Source organism: Chrysemys picta, chromosome 24 (genome assembly GCF_011386835.1).
Source record: "Chrysemys picta bellii isolate R12L10 chromosome 24, ASM1138683v2, whole genome shotgun sequence".
NCBI classification, from domain to species: domain Eukaryota; kingdom Metazoa; phylum Chordata; order Testudines; family Emydidae; genus Chrysemys; species Chrysemys picta.
Window position 1 is genome coordinate 12,912,310 of NC_088814.1, and position 24,328 is coordinate 12,936,637.

The 24,328-nt window shown below is 54.4% G+C and overlaps 1 protein-coding gene across 2 annotated transcripts in view; it reads left to right on the forward strand.

The window, feature by feature from the left end:
• The window catches only part of LOC135977338 (rho GTPase-activating protein gacV-like), a 954,030-nt gene that overhangs the window by 25,571 nt on the left and 904,131 nt on the right, over positions 1 to 24,328 (forward strand). The window lies entirely within an intron of this gene.

A 24,328-nucleotide genomic window follows, 5' to 3' on the forward strand; every position in this document is an offset into this window, starting at 1 on the left:
CCAAAGAGATGGGGCAGGAAGGCTGCTCAGAGAGTGATCCCCACAGGTGACCTGAGCCATCCCTGGGCCATCTGGGGGGAAATATCACTTTCCCACCCCTCAGAGTCTCAGTGCTGTTTGGCTGAGCTTGCGGCTAAAGCTCTCCCCTTTCGACACCTTCAGCTTCCCTGACAGCTTAGGGAGTTTAACAGGCTGTGGGTCTCCGTCTCCTGCAGCAACAGAGAGCTCCTGTCCCCAAGCGCCCCTCCTGACCACTGAGTCCTGATGGCCTGAGCAGGGCAGGCCACCCTTTCTGTCGTGGGGCACCCCAAACTGGGCCACCTAGAGCCATCTAGCAGCCACAGGAGAAATCGCCAGCTTCTGGACCCGTGTGCACCGGCTGGTTGGTTAATATGGAAAGCTGCATCCTGGAGACTGGCCAAGATCCTGCTCCTTATTTTCAGCGTCTAGACTTCCTCGTCCCTCCAGTGGGAGAGGACGGCTTTCAAGGGCCTGGCTTGGAGCCTTGCTAATGGGCCATCCACTGCTCCATGGCATGAAAAGACTCCCCGGGGGGGTGAGTTACTGCAGGATTTTGTCTCTGGAGACCTCTCTCCTGTCCCTGTCTCCCTGGCTGGCCCAGGAGTGTCTGAGAGGGGAGCCTGGCAGGACACACCCAGCGATTGCCTGAGCAGATCCTTGTTGGAGTCCCAGAAAGGGTGGGGGTTTGTCCATTGCCATCACAAGTCGGGGAGCAGATGCCCCGTCCTCTTCCAGGGACCTATTGGGTGGGGCCACATTGTCCTTGTTGTGCTGCAGTTTGACTTCCCCTTGGAACAAACCCACAGGCTGCAGCCGCCAGATCCAGTTACTAGAGACATCCGTTAGGGGAGGGGAAGAGACCTTTGGTCTGTCAGTTCCAAACGCCCCAGGCCCTAAGCCATAGGTGGCAAGTTATATGGGCCCGTGGTGCTGGGCACCAGGAATATTCCTGGCCCAGGGGCCTGGCTCCAGCAAAGTTTGGGCCCGGGTCTCTCCCCTGGCCCCGCCTGCCGCCCCTGCGCATCCCCCAGCCCGACCTGCTGCCCCCGGGCGATTGAAAATGGCCCCACTGCCACCACCGGCAGTACAGCAGGCCTGAGCGGCTTCCTGCGTGCTTGCTCCATGTGTCTGCCAGCACGTCCCTGTGGCTGGGGGAAGGGGGGGGGGCTGTGTCTCCGCACGCTGCCCCTGCCCCGAACGCCCCTGCAGCCAATGGGACGCTGCGGGGGCGATGGGCATAGGAGCGCATGGAGACCTCCTGGCCCGCCCTGCCTAGGAACCGCTGCTGGAGGGGTGCCCCAGATAAGCTCCGAACCCCCCGCCCCCTTCAGAGCCTGCACCCACACCCCCTCCCCACACACCCCCTCCTGTCCCCAAATTCCCTCCTGCACACCCACCCACTCTAGCCCCCAAACTCCCTCCCAGAGCCTGCATCCCTCACCCCCTCCTCCACACCCACCCCCTGCCCCAGCCCAGCGCCTGCATCCAGCACCCAAACTCCCTCCCAGAGCCTGCACCCCAGACACCCTCCCCCACCCAAACTCCCTCCCAGAGCCTGCACCCCTCACCCCTCCTGAACCCCAATCCCCTGCCCAGCCTAGAGCCTGCACCCAAACTCCCTCCCAGAGCCTGCACCCCAGACATCCTCCCCCACCCAAAGTCCCTCCCACAGCCTGCACCCCTCACCCCTCCTGAACCCCAATCCCCTGCCCAGCCTAGAGCCTGCACCCAAACTCCCTCCCAGAGCCTGCACCCCAGACCCTCACCCAAACACAAACCCAAACCCTAACCCTTAGGGAGGTGTGTGTGTGGGGGGGGTATTTGGAGGGGCAGGTTCTGGGCACTACCAACATTTCTACAAACCTGCCATCCTAGGGTGTTATTAGCACCACGCTCTCACCAGTTGAGCTAGCCGGCCCACAGAAACCAGCCTGAGAAGCGGCCCTTTCGGAAAGGAGCCGTGGGCAGCCGCAGGGTGGTTGTGGTCTCTGGAATGAGAGGGGGGCTGAGGACAGCTGCTTGTGTCCAGTAGAATTAGCGCAAGTGGTTGAGCGCTCGCGTCGCATGCGAGAGGCAGTGGGATCAATGGCCACATTCTCCAGTGGCAGGGGGGTTCCCATCCCCTTCCTTCCTTTTAAAAGCACTGCCAGGCAGGGGGCTAAGCGCCTCCAGTGGGCCCCTCCCTCTCTCTACCTGACCTGCCATAACAGTCCAGAGAATTTTACCCAGTGAGTCCTACATGGACCCCAGCACTGTACGGTTGAACTAGGACAGATCACTCAGAAAGTCCTCGAGTTTGGCTGTCAAGATGTGAAATGCTATGGGGGCAGGGGAGGGAACTGGCCTGTCTTTCAAGCTTCAATTCTGCAATTTTTACATCTAAGCCTAAAACTCAGGGCCGCACTGGCCATGAATGAAGCCCAGGCCTGCTGTATGGGAGACAAGAATTCTCCCAAAGACCCAGCAAGTGTGCAAACTAGAACAAAGTGACTGTGCACTATGGGCCCTGCCCCTTCCAGAGCCCCTCTACTCCAGGGCACAGGAGTGGGGCCGACATTCCCAGGAGCTCTCTGCTTCTGGTCAGAAGGGAATTCTTTGGGAATTCAGTCATGAATGATATAGAGATTAAGGGGTTTGAGTTACATAATGTGCCCTGTGGCTTTAAGGCATTGGAGAAATGCTGAAGTGGTTAAAGGCCGCAGAGCTGGGTGTGGGCCCTCCAAAGTTGTGCTCTGGTGAGACTGAGCAGTTGTGGGGATTGTGCAAGCTGTGGTGTTTACATGCAGATAGAAAATGTAATGAAACCCCATTTAAAAAACACCCATGTCTGGGAATGTAAGAGAAGCTCTTTGAAATAAGTGTCTCCTTCACACTCTTCAAGATCACTGGCTCTAATACTCTACCGCCTCATAGACCCCGGTGGTAGCACATTTGACAACAGATAAAGTGGTTGCTGATTCAAATCTAGGTGCTCTCTTAAATGTGTTCTTTTTTAATTGAAATATATTTTCATATCCATCTCCTGTATGTTCAGGAGTTCCACTAAATGGGGAAGTGAAATGAATTTAATCGTTCAACATTTTCCCTGTTGAAATGGACAAACGCCGAGCAAACCTGTCCATTGTCTAAAATCAATTCCGGTCCTCTGAGGCTCTAGTTTGCTTTCACTGATTAAACAAAGATAAGTTTCAGAGGGGGAGCTGTGTTAGTCTGTTTCAGCAAAAACAAGGAGGAGTCCTGTGGCACCTTAAAGACTAACAAATCTGATGAAGTATCAGAGGGGTAGCCGTGTTAGTCTGAATCTGTAAAAAGCAACAGAGGGTCCTGTGGCACCTTTAAGACTAACAGAAGTATTGGGAGCATAAGCTTTCGTGGGTAAGAACCTCACTTCTTCAGATGCAAGTAATGGAAATCTCCAGAGGCAGGTATAAATCAGTATGGAGATAACGAGGTTAGTTCAATCAGGGAGGGTGAGGTGCTCTGCTAGCGGTTGAGGTGTGAACACCAAGGGAGGAGAAACTGCTTCTGTAGTTGGAAAGCCATTCACAGTCTTTGTTTAATCCTGATCTGATGGTGTCAAATTTGCAAATGAATTGGAGCTCAGCAGTTTCTCTTTGGAGTCTGGTCCTGAAGTTTTTTTGCTGTCAGATGACTACCTTTACATCTGCTATTGTGTAGCCAGGGAGGTTGAAGTGTTCTCCTACAGGTTTTTGTATATTGCCATTCCTGATATCTGACTTGTGCCCATTTATCCTCTTGCGTAGTGACTGTCCAGTTTGGCCAATGTACATAGCAGAGGGGCATTGCTGGCATATGATGGCATATATAACATTGGTGGACGTGCAGGTGAATGAGCCGGTGATGTTGTAGCTGATCTGGTTAGGTCCTGTGATGGTGTTGCTGGTGTAGATATATGGGCAGAGTTGGCATCGAGGTTTGTCGCATGTGTAAGCGGGGGAATGGTCCCGCTATTGTGGGGAACTTTCCTGGCTTCTGTACTACCCCGGTGAAGTGGACTAGCGAAAGGATCTGAGTCCCCGCTCCCACTTCCTTTACCCAGAGGCCTCCCTGCCCTTGAGGGCTCCCCTTCCACTCTCCTGTCTGGCTGAGTCCTCGTAACCCCAACAAGGCTGGGCCCAGGATTCCTGGGGGGCTCGACCCCCAACCCTGCTGTGGTCACCTAGGACAGGGGCTAGGGTGTCCCCACTCCGGGGTACTCTCTCTGCACTGGGCACCTCCCTGACCCACTGATTATTCCATACAGTTTAAAGCAAATACAAGTTTAATTAACAATTAATTTTAAAAAAGAATAAGGAAAAATGGGAAAGGTTAAAGGAAAACACATCACCCCGCTCTGTGGCAGGGAACATTACAAACAGTGTCTCTGGAACGTCAGGGCAGTTCAGTCTGTTCCTTGTAGGTCCCAGGCCTGCTTCTCAGGCCCTGTCTGTGCTGCAGGGACGCTGTGGGTTGGACACTTGCTCTGGTGGTGGCCACACGCTCTCAGGCTCTAGGTGGCAGGACCCTTCTTCCCAGCGTCGCCCCCGCCCGGTCGGGGTTATGATCCCCCTGCAAGTTTGGCCTGCAAGGCCTCTTGGCTGAGGCGTCTCCCTGTGCTGGGCCCACTGCCCAGGGTCCCCCTCACTCTCCCCAGCTGCTCACCGCACTCGGACTGCACACGGCTCCGGACTGCCCCAGCCCCAGCTCCGGACTGCTCCAGCCCCGGCTCCAGCTCCACTCTGCCTCAGCACGGCTGCTGCTGCTGCTCTGCCTTCAGCTCCCTGGGCTGCTTGTCTGGCCTCTCTGGCTCTGGTTGCTGCAGCTCTGCCCCCAGCACAGCTCTGCTCTGCAGGCTGCTTCTGTGACTCTGCTCCCAGCTCTGACCTGCTTCCTGGCTGCTTGTCTGGCCCCTCTGGCTCTGGTTGCTGCAGCTCTGTTCCCAGGGCAGCTCTGCTCTCTCTGGGCTGTGCTCTGGCTTTGGGGCTGCAGCTCTGCTCCCAGCAGCTCAGCTCGGGCCCCTGCTCTCTCCTTAGCTCGGCCCCACTCTGTCTGACTCAGGCCATTCCAGTTCACACGGAGGACGGGACCCCCCCGGCCTCCTGACTCTCTGATTAGCCTGCCCGCCCTGTCAATCAGGCTGATCTGGAGCATTGGCCTCTCCCCATTGTTCCTGGGGACAGTCAGTCTCAGGCTCCTGATTTGCCATCGACCCTTCCCCTTTTAGTGCTGGGAGCTAGCCAACCAAAACACCCCCACTGAGTGTTAGTAAGGGGGCAACAGTCCCCTTACACATGGGTTGGTTCCTGAGTTAGAGTTGTTATGGTGCGGTGCGTGGTTGCTGGCGAGAATATGCTTAAGGTAGGCGGGTTGTCTGTGGGCGAGGACTGGCCTGCTTCCTAAGGTCTGTGAAAGTGAGGGATCATTGTCCAGGATGGGTTGTAGATCACTGATGATGCGTTGGAGAGGTTTAAGCTGAGGACTGTAGGTGATGGCCAGTGGAGTTCTGTTGGTTTCTTTTTTGGGCCTGTCTTGTAGCAGGAGGCTTCTGGGTACACGTCTGGCTCTGTTGATTTGTTTCTTTATTTCCTTGTGTGGGTATCATAGTTTTGAGAATGCTTGGTGAAGATCTTGTAGATGTTGGTCTCTGTCTGAGGGGTTGGAGCAGATGCGATTGTACCTCAGTGCTTGGCTGTAGACGATGGATCGTGTGGTGTGACCGGAGTGGAAGCTGGAGGCATGAAGGTAGGCGTAGCGGTCGGTGGGTTTTCGGTATAGGGTGGTGTTAATGTGGCCATCGCTTATTTGTACGGTGGTGTCTAGGAAGTGGACCTCCTGTGTAGATTGGTCCAGGCTGAGGTTGATGGTGGGGTGGAAGCTGTTGAAATCATGGTGGAATTCTTCCAGGGTCTCCTTCCCATGGGTCCAGATGATGAAGATGTCATCAATGTAGCGTAGGTAGAGAAGAGGCATGAGTGGACGAGAGCTGAGGAAGCGTTGTTCCAGGTCAGCCATAAAAATGTTGGCATATTGTGGGGCCATGCGGGTGCCCAGAGCGGTGCCACTGGTCTGGAGGTATATATTGTCACCAAATTTGAAATAATTGTGCGTGAGGATAAAGTCACAGAGCTCCGCAATAAGTTGTGCTGTGTCATCATCAGGGATACTGTTCCTGACAGCTTGTATTCCATCTGTGTGTGGGATGTTTGTGTAGAGAGCCTCGACATCCGTGGTGGCTAGGATGGTGTTTTCTGGGAGGTCACCAATGCATTGTAGTTTTCTCAGGAAATCTGTGGTGTCACGGAGGTAGCTGGGAGTGCCGTAAATCTGATGAAGTGGGTTCCAGCCCATGAAAGCTTATGCCCAAATCAATGTGTTAGTCTTTAGTGTGCCACAGGACTCCTCCTTGTTCAAACAATGATAGAATATGAATGCACATTTGCAGGTCCTTGTTCTCCACGAGCGATGCTGTGCAGAAGAACAAGAACCACATCCAGTTGGGGCTCAGGGGTTAGCAGAGATCACCGGCACCTTGGCTCCTTCACAGTCAGCCAGCAGTAGCTGGGCCCCAGGACAAGCCACAAGAACCAGCCAGTGGCTCTCAGCAGGAAAATAGCCACCAAGAAGCTGGCTAGAGCTGCCGGGATCTCCAGAAAGGCCACCGAGAAGTGCTGCAGTTCCACCATTTGCCCAACAGACACTGTGGTGGTGCCAGCAAAGCCAGCAGTATGAACTTTACTCCTGGGGGAATTCTGCGCCACTGCACATCTCAGTTCCCTCTAAGCTGCGCGGCCGCAGCCTATTTAGCGCCGCGCCGCCGCTCCCATTGAAATAAGAGGGGATTGGGCTGTTAGAAAGGCGATTCTGTCCCAATAGTGCCCATCACCGCAGGGTAAAGAGACAAATCTTAAGATGGTTAAAGAAAATTTAATTTCACAGCATCCTGTCTGGCAAGAACTCACCTATCAATAGTTGTGATTGTGAAACCCCCACTTCTTGTTATTTTGTCTTTATGTCCCCACTTCTCCATTGTTAAACTGTATGGAATCTGTCTGGTTCTTTGATTGCTTCTGTCTGCTGTAGAATTAATTTTGCTGGGTGTAAACCAATTAAGGTGCTGGGATATAATTGGTTAGATAATCATGTTACAATATGTTAGGATTGGTTAGTTAAATTTCCATAAAATGATTGGTTAAGGTATAGTTGAGACTATTACTATACAAATTGGGGGCAAACAGGAAGTAGGTTGAGGGAAAAAGACAAAAGGAAACTGGACTCATTGCTTGTTGGAATCTAAGCCCAATAAACATCAAATTGTCTGCACCTTCGGACTTCTAGTTTTGCAGCTCTCTGTTTACGTGAGAAGAACCAGGGAGTGGAGGGTGAAGGGATAAACCCTCGAACATCTTGGTGCCATGACTCACATGCATTGCGTCGGACAGGTGCGTGGCAGCCTGTAAGTCCCTCTCCCCAACAGTGCGCACAGCTGCTTGGAGGGGGTTATTATGGCGGACTCTCGTGATGGTAGTTGTGGGTTCTGGCAAGCAGGGGTAATGGATTTTTTGGATTAAGGGATACGGAAAAATCAGGGCCCATTCCAGTTAAGGGGTCAATCTGGGATGAGATTAAGAAGAAAATGGGGGCAGCATTAGGGCACCCGGAGGGATGCGGGGTGGCTGAGTTGGGGGCAGTTAAAGATAACTGGGTACAACAGGGTTTGGAGGCAGAAGCAGTTAACAGGCCTCCTTAAGAGACAGGTTCTGGGGCTTGGTCCTAGGAGAGCGGAGAAACAAAAGTTTCAAACTGAAAAGCTGCCAGGTTTGCAGGAGCAGGTAACAACCCCAACTCTTCTCCCAGAGACAGGATAAATGACCTGGGGGTCAGGGTTTCAACCCTCCTGCTTCAGGGCATAAGCCAAGCACTAACTGCCAGGTGTAGGAAGAGATATCGGAAGAGAGCCCACCAGGGACGGCTCCAGGTACCAGCTTAACAAGCAGGTGCTTGGGGCGGCCAAGGGAGAGGGGCGGCACCAGCGGCAATTCCGGGGCGGCAGGTCCCTCACTTCCTCCAGGAGCGAAGGACCTGCCGCTGAACTGCCACTGCCGATCACGGCTTTTTTTTTTGGTTTGGGGCGGCAGAAATGCTGGAGCCGGCCCTGGAGCCCACTGAGGCTTCCATTTTACAGGCTTCTCTGAGTAGTTCCTGCAACAGCTGAGGAAGCTCTTAGAAGGAAGGTGATATGGATGGTGAGCGCTCAGCTGTTGTGACCTGCACAGGATGTGCCATGTTTGTTTTCTTCCACAGGACAGAAGCGCCTTTGTCTGTACAATGTGACCTGCTGCTCACAAACTGGGAAGAATTAGTAGGGGAAGCAAAAGTGGATGGGAGGCAGTGACCATGAGATGATCGAGTTCAGGATCCTGACACAAGGAAGTAAGGAGAGCAGCAGAATACAGACCCTGGACTTCAGAAAAGCAGACTTTTGACTCCTTCATGGAACTGATGGGCAGGATCCCCTGGGAGAATAACATGAGGGGGAAAGGAGTCCAGGAAAGCTGGCTGTATTTTAAAGAATCCTTATTGAGGTTGCAGGAACAAACCATGCCGATGTGTAGAAAGAATAGTAAATATGGCAGGCGACCAGCTTGGCTTAGCAGTGAAATCCTTGCTGATCTTAAGCACAAAAAAGAAGCTTACAAGAAGTGGAAGATTGGACAAATGACCAGGGAGGAGTATAAAAATATTGCTCAGTCATGCAGGAGTGAAATCAGGAAGGCTAAATCACACTTGGAGTCGCAGCTAGCAAGGGATGTTAAGAGGAACAAGAAGGGTTTCTACAGGTATGTTAGCAACAAGAAGGTGGTCAGGGAAAGTGTGGGCCCCTTACTGAATGGGGAAGGCAACCAAGCGACAGAAGATGTGGAAAAAGCTAATGTACTCAATGCTTTTTTTGCCTCTTCACAAACAAAGTCCGCTCGCAGACTACTGCACTGGGCAGCACGGTATGGGGAGGAGATGACCAGCCCTCTGTGGAGAAAGAAGTGGTTCAGGACTACACCTCTACCCCGATATAACACGACCCGATATAACACCAATTTGGATGTAACGCGGTAAAGCAGCGCTCTGGGGGCGGGGCTGCACACTCCGGCGGATCAAAGCAAATTCGATATAACGCTGTTTCACCTATAACGCAGTAAGATTTTTTTGGCTCCGGAGGACAGCATTATATTTGGGTAGAGGTGTATTTAGAAAAGCTGGACGAGCACAAGTCCATGGGGCCAGATGCACTGCATCCAAGGGTGCTAAACGAGTTGGTGGCTGATTTGATTGCAGAGCCGTTGGCATTATCTTTGGAAACTCAAGGCAATCGGGAGGGGAGGTCCCGGATGACTGGAAAAAGGCTAATGTAGTGCCCATCTTTAAAAAAGGAAAGGAGGAGAATCTGGGGAACTTCAGGCCAGTCAGCCTCACCTCAGTCCCTGGAAAAATCATGGAGCAGGTCCTCAAGGAATCAATTCTGAAGCACATACAGGAAAGAAAAGTGATCAGGAACAGTCAGCATGGATTCACCAAGGGCTTGCCTGACTAGCCAAATTGCCTTCTATGACGAGATAACTGGCTCTGTGGATGAGGGGAAAGCAGTGGAGGTCTTATTCCTTGACTTTACCAAAGCTTTAGATACGATCTCCCATAGTATTCTTGCCAGCAAGTTAAAGAACTATGGGCTGGATGAATGGACTATAAGGTGGATAGAAAGCTGTCTAGATCGGCGGGCTCAACGGGTAGAGATCAATGGGTCCATGTCTAGTTGGCAGCTGGTATCAAGCGGAGTGCCCCAAGGGTTGGTACAGGGGCCGGTTTTGTTCAATATCTTCATTAATGATCTGGATGATGGGATGGATTGCACTCTCAGCAAGTTTGCCGATGACACTAAACTGGGAGGAGTGGTAGATAGGCTAGAGGGTAGGGATAGGATACAGAGGGACCTAGACAAATTAGAGGATTGGGCCAAAAGTAATCTGATGAGGTTCAACAAGGACAAGTGCAGAGTCCTGCACTTAGGACAGAAGAATCCCATGCACTGCAGACTAGGGACCGAGTGGCTAGGCAGCAGTTCTGCAGAAAAGTACCTAGGGGTTACAGTGGACGAGAAGCTGGATATGAGTCAACAGTGTGCCCTTGTTGCCAAAAAGGCTAACGGCATTTTGGGCTGTAGAAGTAGGACCATTGCCAGCAGATCGAGGGATTTGATCGTTCCCCTCTATTCGACATTGGTGAGGCCTCATCTGGAGTACTGTGTCCAGTTTTGGGCCCCACACTACAAGAAGGATGTGGAAAAATTGGAAAGAGTCCAGCGGAGGGCAAAAAAAAAATGATTAAGGGGCCAGAGCACATGACTTATGAGGAGAGGCTGAGGGAACTGGGATTGTTTAGTCTGCAGAAGAGAAGAATGAGGGGGGATTTGATAGCTGCTTTCAACTACCCGAAAGGGGGTTCCAAAGAGGATGGAGCTAGACTGTTCTCAGTGGTAGCTATACATAAGCAGCCTCCCAACAAATCATTTTGGGAACAAGTCGAAAACAATGGCTCACTTCCAGACCCCAGGCAGTACCATCACTGCTGTTTTGTCACTGCTGGGAGCCTAGAGATTAAAAGGGACACCAAATGGTTAAAAGAATAGTCTGGAGAGAAAGAGAAGGGGGTGTTGAGGATGTAATGGTCTCAAGTTGCAGTGGGGGAGGTCTAGGTTGGATATTAGGAAAATCTTTTTCACTAGGAGGGCGGTGAAGCACTGGAATGGGTTCCCTAGGGAGGTGGTGGAATCTCCTTCCTTAGAGGTTTTTAAGGTCAGGCTTGACAAAGCCCTGGCTGGGATAATTTAGTTGGGGTTGGTCCTGTTTTGAGCACGGGGTTGGACTAGATACCTCCTGAGGTCCCTTCCAAACCTGATATTCTATGCTTCTATGACCTCACCGTGCATTTCTACCCACTGCAGACCACGTTTGCGTTGTGTAACTCTGGAGCTGGTAGCAAGTTAATGCAAATCAAAGGACACTGGGAGTGGGAGAAACTCAATTCTACTTTATTATTTCAAAGGACAAACAAAGACAGACTCCTTTCCCCACCCCCAGCCCAGCTCAGCCCACTGCTGCCCCCACTCCTGCAGGCCCCAGCAACAGCAGCATTTATAAATGGGTAGAAAAGTGCAGAGAAGCCATGAGCGACGCTGGGACCCAGGCACAAAAGCCACACGCTGACGGCAGGGAATCCAAGGAGCTCAGCTGAGAGGGGTGAATGTGGGGGGAGTGGGCAGAGGGAGTCTCTCTTGTCCTGACACAGGAGGACACGGGGGTAGACGAGGAGGGGGCGACCAGCGGGGCTTTAAGGCTCCTCCTTTTCCTCTGGCCTCAGTGACGTGGGAGGACCTGGCTTCAAGGCTGGCTACAACTGCTGACATCCCAGCACCCTCCTGCCTGTGCCCATCCTCGTCATCTCAGCAGTCGGGAGACGCTGCCCCCTCCCTGCGTCATTCTTCTTGGGATGTCATTCATGGCCCTTTAGAGTTCAGCGTCGGCTTCTAGTCTCTCCGGCTCTGACGCAGGGAGTTCACAGCTCTGAGCCTCGGCTCGTTCTGGCTCTGAAGAGCAAACCCAGCACTTTCCCAGCTCTGTCCCCCACTTCCCCACTCCTGACTGTATCAGGCAGTAACTTCATTCCCTGTCTCAGTCTCTGCCCCTCGGAGCGTGACTCCAGCTCGCACCCGCGGTGTCTGTGCTGAGAGATCGACCACAGTCATTGTTCAAACACCACAAATCTCATGACAAAGGGTTAGACAAAAATTTAAAAAACCTGTAATTAAAGAAAAGACTCTTCCGGCAAATGATCATTGGTCTCATGAAGTCCTCAACAAATCTGAGCTACCTCTTGTCAAACTAGACTAATATGGGAGTGTGCAACTAAGCGGCCGTCCCAAAGAGAGAAAAACCCCTGTGGCATGTGACCCTTTGGGAGGTGGAGAGATAGGATAAGGAGAGGATAAAACTCTTCATTGCTGGACAGAGGTTGCTGTGTCAGGGATGGAGGGTGATGGTGAAGGGGGAAGGAGGGAATCCCTCAGACTCACCCCATCACCCTCCAATAGCACTGGAGGGAAAGCACCACATCTTAATGTCCCACTATTTTATCATCTAGTTAATTCTGGTCCATAAGGTAGAAAGTGTACAAACACTAAATGCTTTTCCCCACGGCCTGGAGCAAGGTGACAATCTCTGGGACTGAGACAATCCGGCCCCAAAGGGGGAATTCAGGCACTAGCAGTCACTCTGCTAACGGGGGCGGGGTGAGAACACGAGATGCTCAGGGTCAGTTTACACTAGCAAATCTGGTGGAGCGTCATAGGGATGTGCTGGCTCATCCCGACCACATTTCCTACCACAGAAGGAACCTCCAAGGACAATGCTGTGGAGGCAGAGGTGGGATCTCTGGGCCGCCCGTAAAAGGCCCTGGGGAAATTAGCCCCTCTTCTTGGTGCTTTTTGAATGCAGAGGGGGCAGGGAGAAGGTAGAAAGCGAATGAATGATCAGCGGCAGCACCTCTCCCCCTCGCCCCTCCATGCTCTCCCTCTCCTCTTATCGCATGATCCCCAAACACTCGATAGCCCCAGCCCCCAGCTTGCTCTGCGTCCCAACTCCACCAGCCCCAACCATTCCATCCCCCGTTTCTCCACAAACCCTCCTCCTGCTCCCTCAATATCGGATCTAGCAGATCCCAGCCCTGAGGGATTTGGGGAGGGGCGGAGTTACGAGCTTTCCTGGACACTCCCCTTCCAGGGAACAGCTCCAGGTCAGTGGGGGAGCCCAGCCCAGGGGCTGATGGAAGATATGGGGAGGGGACAGGTGTCTAGAGGGAAGGTGGGGTCTGGCCCAAGTTTCCCTCTCTCAATCTCCATGGAAGGGGGATCTGGTCTGGGAAGGGGGGGGGCTTCAGCCAGGGACTGGGAGTGTCTGGAAAGTTTCTGTCTCTTCCTTCTCCCCCCTTTGGCCCATCAGCTCAGCAGCAAGGGCTGCAGCCATCAGGAGGTGCTGATTGGGGGTCCTCTCCTCTGTCTGGGGTTTGCTTAGACCACGCAGAGCGAGAGAGTCACTGACCAGCTGATGCTAGGGTGCTGCTGCGTCCTCCCCCCAGCACCGGACAGCTGGATTCCCGGGAGCCAAATGCCACTCACCTGAGTGTGGGAATGAGGAAACAGGGTTCTTACTATGGCCTCCCTCGTCAGGGCATTGAGAGAATTTCCCTCTGGTGTGGGGGAGTCTCTGATGTCCAAGCTCTAATATTAGTGTTTTACACACCAGCTAATGAAATCTAAGAGGTTTCGTCCCTGTGGGATTGGCTGATGTTGACCTCTGTGGATTCTCCGATGTCTAGTAAGCTTTGAGTGGTCACTGAAGCTTTTCCGCACAGTGGAGGCCTGTACAGGGTTTCTCTCCCATGTGGGTCTCTCCTGGGCAGTAAGGGCTGATCGCTCAGGGGAACCTTTCCCACACTCACGGCATTTCTCTGGCCTCTCTCCGGTGTGCAGTCTCTGAGCTGTAATAAGCTGTGATCTCCGACTCAAGCTTTTCCCACTGTCCAAACATTTATACGGCCTCTCGCCTGTGTGCGTTTTCTGATGTCTACTAAGTCCTGACTCTCAGAGTGCCCCCCCACCTGCTATTCCAGCCCTGGGACCTCCAACCACCCCCCCCAGCTCTGCCCCCCAGTCCTCCCCACAGGCTGCTCCCCACCTGCTATTCCAGCCCTGGGACCTCCAACCACCCCCAGCTCTGCCCCCCCAGTCCTGCCCCACAGGCTGCTCCCCACCTGCTATTCCAGCCCTGGGACCTCCAACCGCCCCCCCCAGCTCTGCCCCCCAGTCCTCCCCACAGGCTGCTCCCCACCTGCTATTCCAGCCCTGGGACCTCCAACCACCCCCAGCTCTGCCCCCCCAGTCCTGCCCCACAGGCTGCCCCCCACCTGCTATTCCAGCCCTGGGACCTCCAACCGCCCCCCCAGCTCTGCCCCCCCAGTCCTGCCCCACAGGCTGCTCCCCACCTGCTATTCCAGCCCCGGGCTCAGGGTGTGACGGGGCCAGGCCCAGGGAGCCCCTAGCCCCGGAAGCGGGGTGGAAGTGACGCCAGAGCGGGGCGGAAGCTTCGCGTTAGGGAGGGGCGGGGCCGGGCTCTTGCAGGCAACATGTTCCCGCCCTGCCCCCCCCGCGGGCGTGTCTAGCCCCGCCCCCCGCAGCCCGGGGCATCGCTCCCTGGGGGGTCTCTCCCCTTCTCCCCAAGCGGGGCCGCCCTGGGGCAGGGGCGGGACCGGGAGGGCGGGGCCGGGCCGGGGGCTCTGCCCTGGGGGAGGCTCCCGGGGAGCAGCGGGTAAGGGCCCGACTGGAGATTGCCTCCCCCGTGCTGCCAGTTCCGTCCACAGACACTAAGATTCTCGCTGGTGTCTGATTGGCGCTCCCACATGCCTATCATCCCTCCCCAGCTTCTGATTGGTGCCAATACACCCCTTTTCCCCTATTGTATTTAAGCCGTCACCCATCCAGGCAGGGCGGTTAAATGTGCGTTCCTTGGCGCTGATTGGCCCGTGCAGAGAGCAACTGCGGCTGTGATTGGAGGCCAGACCCGGAACTTCCCATCCTGTGCTAGGCTGCCCCACGTGGGGGGAGTCCTGGGCCCCTGGACACGCCCCCAGATCCTGATCGGCCCCGGGAAGGGGGGGCTGGAGCAGGTTGTGGGAGCAGCCCCAGACCAGCAGTGCCCCCTGCTGCTGTGGCGGGTGTGAGCTTTGCGCTGGCTGCTGGCTATGGGGCGGGGGGGATACACAGTTAGGGGGCTGCAGCCCCACAAGCCCGTGCCCATAGAATGTAGGAACGGCCGGGCTGGGTCAGACCAAGGGTCCATCTGGCCCCGTGTCCTGTCGGCCGCCAGCGGCCAGTGCCGGGGGCCCAGCGGGACTGAGCAGAACAGGGATCGTCCAGTGACCCGTCCCCTGTCGCCCATTCCCGGCCTCTGGCTAGCAGAGACGAGGGGCCCCCTCCCTGCCCAGCCTGGCTTGGGCAGCATGGCCGGCTTCCCCCGTGGGGCACAATGTGGGCAAAGAGCCACGGTGGAAGTGGGTGGGGAGGGAGGCTTGGAGCCAGCGGCACTGATCATCCATGTTTGCCTGGCCACACAGGTGCAGTTGGGAGGGGAGCGGGAGGGGCCAGCTGAAGCTTTTCCCCTGGGGCTGGAGGACTAACCCCAAGACTCGGCCATTGCTGTTCGGACCAGTGGTTTTACCAACGTTGTTTTGGTCTGATCAGCGGTTGTCAGCCGGGGGTCCGGGGCCGCGAGCCCTTTCATGGGGGCCATGGAGCCCCGCGGCTGAAACCCGGTGCAGCGAGCCCCAGCGCTGAAGCCAGGAGCGGCGCGGGGCTCAAGCCAGCAAACCTCCCCTGCCCTCAAGCCAGGAGCAGCAGGGAGGCTGAAGCCGGGAGCCCCAAGGCCTCGCCCCCTAAAGCTGGGAGTTCCACCGGGAGCCCCCGTGCCTGCACACAGCTCCTAGGTACCCCTCCCTGCACCCTGAGCTACTCCCCTGCCTGCACACAGCCCCTAGCTACCCTCTCCCTGCACCCTGAGCCACCCCCTGCCTGCACACAGCCCCAGCTACCCTCTCCCTGTACCCTGAGCTACTCCCCTTCCTGCACACAGCCCCTAGCTACCCCCTCCCTGCACCCTGAGCTACTCCCCTTCCTGCACACAGCCCCTAGCTGCCCCCTCCCTGCACCCTGAGCTACCCCCTGCCTGCACACAGCCCCTAGCTACCCCCTCCCTGCACCCTGAGCTACTCCCCTTCCTGCACACAGCCCCTAGCTACCCCCTCCCTGCACTCTGAGCTACCCCCTGCCTGCACACAACCCCTAGCTACCCTCTCCCTGCACCCTGAACTACCGCCTCCCCGTACACAGCCCCTAGCTACCCCCTCCCTGCACCCTGAGCTACTCCTCTTCCTGCACACAGCCCCTAGCTACCCCTAGGGTTACCATACGTCCTCTTTTTCCCGGACATGTCCGGCTTTTCAGCAATCAAACCCCCGTCCGGGGGGAATTGCTGAAAAGCCACACATGTCCGGGAAAATGGCCGGCACTTCCTCTCCCCCTGTGGCTCTGCTCCACTCCTCCTCTCTCAGATTTACAGAGCCAAGCTGCCCGAGCAAGCGCTACTGGCTTCAGGCAGCACCCCCCCCACCTCCGGACCCCGAGCCCCCAGCCAGGCACTTCTCCTACCCGGCTCCAGCTGAGCTGCTCCCACGGTGCAAGGTCCCGAGGCAGGGGGGGTGCTGCCTGAAGCCGGTAACGCTGGCTCCTGCAGCTCTGCTCTGTAAGTCTGAGGGGGCGGAGCCGAGCAGCTCGGCTTGAGCTGGGGAAGGGACGTGTCCAGCCAGCTCTGGGTCCTGAGGTAGGGGAGGGCTGCCAGAAGCCAGCAGCTCGGCTCTTACAGTCTGAGCTGGCAGGAGCAGCTCAGCTAGAGCCCAGGTAGGAGAAGTGCCTGAAGCCGGTAGCACTAGGGCAGCTTGGCTCTTAAACAGAGCCGAAGAGTCAGGGAGCAGCAGCAGTCGCCAGAGCCTGCTCTAAGGTAAGCCAGGGATGCCAGCAAAGCTGGGAGTACCATGCGCCGCTGATTGCACAGGTGGGGGGCAGCGCTGGGGGAGCTGCTCCGGGGAGTCGCCAAAAAGAACTGACTGTGGTGGGGGAGGAGGGGAGGGCAGTGTGAAAAAGGCAGGAGTGTGCAGAGGGATCAGAGCTCTGGCTGCGATGGGCATCGGGCTGCCTTGCCTGCAAGTGGATCAGAGCTCCTGGGGCTGGGGTGTGCTGTATGGCACTCAGCTCCCCATTTGTGATGAGACACAGCAGTGTGGTGGATCACTGCGAAATACCTGCCCAATCAGAGCTGCGGGGGCAGGGCTTGCAGGGGCTGGCTCCGACAGCTCCCATTGGAGCTTTTCCCAGCCAATGGGAGCCTCTGAGCTTGGCTTGTGGCGGGCCCAGCACGTGGAGACCCTGGCTGCCCCTGATCCTAGGAGCAAACACAATGCCAAAACGAAAATACAAAGTTCACTACATATAAAGAATTACGTTTTAGAATTAAAGAATTAAATAGCTCAAAATGTCCGGGATTTTACCGGGCAGGGAGGAGAACTGGGTGCTCCAAGGCATCTGGGGAGCTGGGAAACAGAACAGTGTGAGCTGCGTGTCCTGACCGCTCCCAAAAACTGAGCGCCGGGGCAGATCCTCCACTGAGCAGCTTCATTAAAGTCATGGGAGTCTATACTAGTGGAGTGCCTGACTTTAGAATTGGTGCAGCTGTTTTGTGTGGCTGGGAGGGAGGAGGGGGAATGTGGGGTGCTCAGGGGAGGGGGCGGAGACTTTGGGGAAGGGGTTGGAATGGGGACAGGGAAGGGGCGGAGTTGGGCGGGGCCGGGGGTGGGGAAAGGGGTGGGACCGGGGGAGGGGAAGGGGCGGAGTTGGGGCGGGGCCGGGGCCCCATGGAGTGTCCTCTTTTTTCAATGTTCAAATATGGTAACCCTAGCTACCCCCTCCCTGCACCCTGAGCTACTCGCTCCCCGTAAACACCTTAACTGATCACTCTCCTTATGTTGTATATGGTAACACCCATTGTTTCATGTCTCTGTGTATATCTCTCTCTTCCTACTGTATTTTCCACTACATGCATCCGATGAAGTGGGCTGTAGCCCACGAAAGCTTATGCTCAAATACATTTGTTAGTCTCTAAGGTCATATAGAAGAGACCCCAGTAGGATCATGTCTTTTTATTGTGGCCAGGGAGCGTGAGCTCACACGTTCCCCCGGGATCATTGTTAGATCAGCTTTTGATGTGAACTGTAGTTCTCTGTCAGGGGACTGCAAACTGGTCTCCCACACGGCCTCCTGAGCGCAGCCCACAATCGAGGCGTACAGACAGCGTGGAATGAGCCAAAGCAGGGAAGGGCTGCGTGTGGCCATGTGTCTGTGGGTGTCCAGCCAGGCCAAGGGGGGGCTGTTAACTGGACGCTGTGCCCGGCAGTTGGGGTGAGTCCGGTTGAGGATCCTGAGCTGGGGCTGCTCCTGGCTATGTTGGGTTAGATAAAAGTCATGTTCTCTTCTTAAGTGTGTTGCTTATTCTTATTACTAACTCTTATCCCCGTGACACACGTCCTGCAGGGACCATTGGTCTTTGTGCCGAGGCGTGTGGCTGAGATCCAGGACTCGGGATCCCTTCCCCAACTATAAGCATCCCCCCATCTGACGCTCTCTTCCACTTCACACCCCAGAACCCTCACTTTGTGTGTGTCTTACCCACAAGCCAGAGGTGGGGAATTAGCTCAAGCGGTAGAGCTTGTGCTTTGGGGCTTGTGCCATTGGGGGGAGGGATAGCTCAGTGGTTTGAGCATTGGCCTGCTAAACCCAGGGTTGTGAGTTCAATCCTTGAGGGGGCCACTTGGGAATCTGGGGCAAAATCAGTACTTGGTCCTGCTAGTGAAGGCAGGGGGCTGGACTCAATGACCTTTCAAGGTCCCTTCCAGTTCTAGGAGATAGGATATCTCTATTATTATTTGCATGCAAGAGGTAGCAGGATTGATGCCCACATTCTCCAGCCACTCATCTGCTGTTTCTTCTCCCTTCCTCCTGGCCACTGTGGTCCACCTGCCTGCCTCTGCTTTCTCCTGTGTTAGCTCCCTGTCATTAGCAGTAGGCAAAAGAGCAAAAGCCATCTCTCACTGTGCCTTAGGGTATGTCTACACTGCACGGTTGTTGACAAAACTTTTCTCTTTTGCGGGTACTTAAAAAAGCCCCCCGCGAAAGACAAACGTTTTGCCGACGCAAGCGGCGGTGTGAACGCTGCTCTGTCGGCAGGAGCGCTCTCCTCCGACAAAGCTTATGCCGCTCGCGGGGCTGGAAGTATTTTGTCGGCAAAAGTGCCAACAAAATACCACAAAAGAGCGTTCACACACACTGACTTTTAGCGACAAGACACTGTCGACCCAGCCTTGTCGCTAAGAGCTGCGTGATGTAGAGAAGCCCTTAGTGGGTCATAACTGAGAATAGTAAATTCAGGACAAAGTGCTGAGAAATGGGGCAGGCACCCCCAAAAAGCAGTGGTCATTCTCTGATAAGAGATACCAAACCAGCAACCAAAGTAAACTTCTCTTTCACCCCACTCGCTAACAAGAAGTCAGAAAAGCAATCTCCTTAGGCATTCCAGTCCTTTTATTGCCACCAAAAACACTGAATTTACTGCCGAGTGGTTATTTGAAGCCAATTCCATCAAACAAAAGGGTTCTTCAGATCCTAAAGGACCAGCCACATACCTAGGTCGATATACAACACAGATCTTACAAGTAGTGGAAGATTAGGCAAATGACCAGGGAGGAGTATAAAAATATTGCTCAGGCATGCAGGAGTGAAATCAGGAAGGCCAAATCACACTTGGAGTTGCAGCTAGCAAGAGATGTTAAGAGTAACAAGAAGGTACATTCTTCAGGTATGTTAGCAACAAGAAGAAAGTCAAGGAAAGTGTGGGCCCCTTACTGAATGGGGGAGGCAACCTAGTGACAGAGGATGTGGAAAAAGCTAATGTACTCAATGCTTTTTTTGCCTCTGTCTTCACAAAGAAGGTCAGCTCCCAGACTGCTGCACTGGACAGCACAGCATGGGGAGAAGGTGACCAGCCCTCTGTGGAGAAAGAAGTGGTTCAGGACTATTTAGAAAGGCTGGACAAGCAAAGTCCACGAGGCCGGATGCGATGCATCAGAGGGTGCTAAAGGAGTTGGCGGATGTGATTGCAGAGCCGTTGGCCACTATCTTTGAAAACTCATGGCGATCGGGGGAGGTCCCAGATGACTGGAAAAAGGCTAATGTAGTGCCCATCTTTAAAAAAGGAAGAAGGAGGATCCGGGGAACTACAGGCCAGTCAGCCTCACCTCAGTCCCTGGAAAAATCATGGAGCAGGTCCTCAAGGAATCAATTCTGAAGCACTTAGAGGAGAGGAAAGTGATCAGGAACAGTCAGCGTGGATTCACCAAGGGCAAGTCATGCCTGACTAACCTAATTGCCTTCTATGACGAGATAACTGGCTCTGTGGATGAGGGGAAAGCAGTGGATGTGTTATACCTTGACAGGTCTGGAATGATGGAATCTCTGCCTTTCCCTACCTTCTGCCAGCAGTAAGCATGAGCAGGATGGAAATGGTTTCCCTTCCCAAGAATTGGGCATTTTATCCCTTTTCACAGGAGTAAACATTATCGTCAATTCACGCGTTGCAAAAGAGCATTCACAAGGATTGATGGCATCCCGTGCCGTTTGTTTAGATCCTCGGCCTTTGAAGTTGGTTTGGACAATCCCCATTGTGACGTTTACCTCGTTCCTGAACCTTTGTCTGTCTTCAGTTATTGGCTCTTCTTTTCCCTCCGGGGTCCCTTCAGCACAGATCCTGCATCTAGTCACAGTCTTGGGGCTGTGGTGTCACCAGGGCTGTCCTTAGAATTTATGGCGCCCTACACAACCTCCCTGCCCCTACCACATTCCCCCCACGTGACTTGTTTCCGCTGCAGCTCAGCCCCCCCACACTCTCCCCCTGCCCTCCCCTCCCCATGGTACGCTACCTGGCACAGTCCAGCAGGGAGGCGGTTAAATGTCTGGCTGCTGTGGAGTGGGGAGCAGGGAGCCGTGGCTAGGAGGCACTGGCGGTGGCCCCGGGCCCCGCGCCTTGGGGGGCCTCGCGCTTCAGGGGGATGCAGAAGCGTGGGGCCCAGGACAACCCAGAGGGTTATCAGGGGCCTGGCACCAGCAGCAGGGGTTGGGCCCGACCCCACACTCACCGTCAGGAAGCAGAGCGCCCTGGCCCCAGCCTGCTCCACTCTGCGGCTCCTCGCATCGCTCGGAGAAGGGGGCTTGGGGGAAGGGTTGCAGTGGTGGTGAAGCAGGGGCAGGAAGAGTTGGGGGTGGGGCCTGGCATGGACGGGGGGTTGTCCCAGGCCCGGCACCCCCTAGTGATGGCCCTGGCAGTAGTAACCAGGTAACCTCCCGCCCCGCCAGCGTTTGCATGTTCACGTCACCATAATTTGGGGGACCACGGGGACAGCAGGTAAAGGACGGCCCTGGGGGTTGCAGACTCTGGTGAGGGGAAGATGCAGGGTGCTCCTGCACGTTGGGAGGCCCTGTCTGGAGCTATCTCCCAACCCCAGGGCTGCACATCTGCAAGAAGCACATCTCCCCTCTTGGGGTCAACCTGACGCCCTCACCCCCAGGACTGAGTCCTTCTCCAGCCCCCTTTCCTGAAGGGTTGTGACGTGGGCTCTGGGGGTTAAGAAAATCCCCCCTCTGTCCAGGTGTCCCTGACACCAGCAGCGTTCTTTCCGCTGCTTCCTTTGTGCTGCCAGGCAAGGGGAAGTCACCCCCGCCCCCAGCCAGCCGGGTCATTTCCATCTTCACACACAGGCATGTTCAGCCTGAAGGCTCCTTGGATTCAAACCCTTGGCAGAGGCTGAATTTTGCCTTAAAGGGATATCATCCTTTCCCTTAAGTATGTCAAAATGGATGTCCTGGTGAATCCCAACTCCCGCTCCCCCTGGGGATCAGATGTGCCTGAGCGCAGCAGCGTAAAACCGGACATATGCCCTGGGGCCTGGAGGGAGAGCCCATCTGCCACCACCCCATGTCCTCGAGGGGTTAGCTGTGTGACTGCTTTCCTCTGAAAGGTCAGCTCCACAGTTCATGCTCTGAGGCTGAGTTCCAGGCTGGTGGCCTGGGGGAGTGTTGGGGGCAGGTAGAGGTTTAGTCAGCCCCTCTGTGTGGGGTGTCCATCCCCAGGTGACCAGCATGAGGACATTCCTGTGCTAACAACATGACTTCCCCAGGGTCCTGGCTGGGCACACACACCTGCTGAGAGGGTTGGTCAGGGCTTTCGTTCTCTCCCACTGAAGCTTTCCTAGACATTTTCCCATCTTCTTCAAAAGGCCTTTCCCTGTTTTCCTTTCCTGGCGCCCCCTGTAAGTCACCATCTGTGGTGCTCTCTAGGGCCAGGTCTATGCTTTCCTCAACTGCAGAACTCTGGCTGTGAACAATTGGAACAGCTTGTTCAGTGACAGGCACCTCTTGGACCCCTTTGTCTCTGAGGGCACTGCTGCAGGAGTTCATCTCGGCACCTCCCTTTGCTGCTGGAGACACGCTGCTTCTCCCTAGTGCCGGGGTGTCAAAGAGACTTTCTCTGTCTCTCTTAGCTTCTGGGATTTCCCCCTCCTCCCTGGGATCTCAACACAAAGATGCATTTCTGCTGTGGGTGACCACATCCACACCCTTAGCCACATGAAAAATTATACTCTGTCCTTGATTTACCAGCCGTTAATAGGCTTCATCTCTAGCTCTGCAGACCCAACCCTCGCAAAACCTTTCAAGTTTCAGAGTAGAAGCCGTGTTAGTCTGTATCCGCAAAAAGAACAGGAGTACTTGTGGCACCTTAGAGACTAACAAATTTATTAGAGCATAAGCTTTCGTGGACTACAGCCCACTTCTTCGGATGCATCCGAAGAAGTGGGCTGTAGTCCACGAAAGCTTATGCTCTAATAAATTTGTTAGTCTATAAAACCTTTCAAGTAATCCTCAGGTGCTTCAGGGGTTTCTGTGCTGAGGACAGTGAATTAACGTGAACTGGCTGAGGCTTGTTGTTTCTCAGCTCAGGGCCCTGATTTCTCTGGTGCTCCTGGTAGTTCCACTGATCACACTTCCTCAGGCTCTTCCTTGACAGGAGATTTGTAATGGGAATTACTAGGAGAGGAATGATCCTGGGGAAGTCAGTGCCCAGCCTCCTAACCCTGCTCCTTTGTCTTTGTTTAATGAACAGATTAAAGATAAAAGTATGTACTCAATACGTTCAGTGTCCATACAGTCTCTGTGCACATTGGATTTGAATGTTGTCCTTCATCTGTACACCACAAGTGTCCATTTGAAATCAAAAGATTCCTAATGCCCCATGGGCTACCTCCCTATGATACACAGGGTCACAAACATCGTGGTGAGTAGGACAGATTACTAAGTAATCACAGTGGGTTTCAGCCCTGTAGGATCACCTGTAAGGATTTTTCCTTCCTTTAAAGAGGGCAGAACCCAAACCCCATTCAGTAGATGCAGGGAAATCTTACAGTAAATTCTTCCCACATGGTCCCCTTTGTAAAGCTCGTCTATCAGAACTTGCCTTAGCACAAGAAAATAAGGCCACGCAGTGGTAACCACACAAACCAGACATCATTTACTACGGGGAAAAGGGTTAGGATAGGATAGAGAAGAGTCGGATTAACAAAACTTTAACTCTGGAACTGCTCCACTCTCACAAACAATTAGACCCATGAGGTAATGTTGATGTTCTCTCTACTTTCTCTTGCAGTAACAGCGATGGACGGACGCTGTTCTCTTGACATTGGACATTAGGGATGGACTTCTATGCTGGACGCAGGAACGGGCGAGTATAGACCTAACTAAAACCCCTCCCTATCCCTCTTTGCGTCGTCTCTGCCTGGATGTTAGACCCTATCTACGCGGATTCAATCCGTGCGTGGGAGTGTGCTTCCCAACCCAAAATAATATAGCAAATGGCAAAAGGTCACAACATTTTTTCCAAAGTCCAAGATGGCCACCTTATATATAACCCAAAAGATCCATGCCTTTCGTCCCTTCTTTTACTAAAATTTGGCAGGGGCAACCAGCATTTTACACACCGGGAGACTGGATTTGACCAATCGGGGGATATTCCGGGACAGGGTGACCCATCCAGAAGGGGGTTGTATATCTCCTCTGATATCTCCTTCCTCTGTCCTCTATCAATTGAAGTGGGCGTCAGCCCTATAGAACCACCCCGAGAGGGGATTTGACCAAACAAGGAAGTGCTGTAGTGGAGTGACCTGCCCGCAAAAGGATCCCGTGATCCCTCTAAGAAGTCCCCCCACCACCCTTTACCAATTGGTGAGGGTTTCACTCCTACCTTAGGCCATCTCAGAAGGGAAACATGTACAAATCAGAACAGGTATAGCCCGAAGTCTAGGCCGTGATTTCTGCAAAAGACACCCTTGGAACGAGACGGCCTCTTCCACGCAGCGTTGTGTTGCGACTTCCAGGGCGATGCTGCCAGCCACGCAAACATGGAGCTCCAGAGATCGGCGGCTTCTTGCCTAGACCTTCGGGCACTACCTATTCTGATCGATACATTTCCCTTCTGGGATGGCCTAAAGGGTGTGT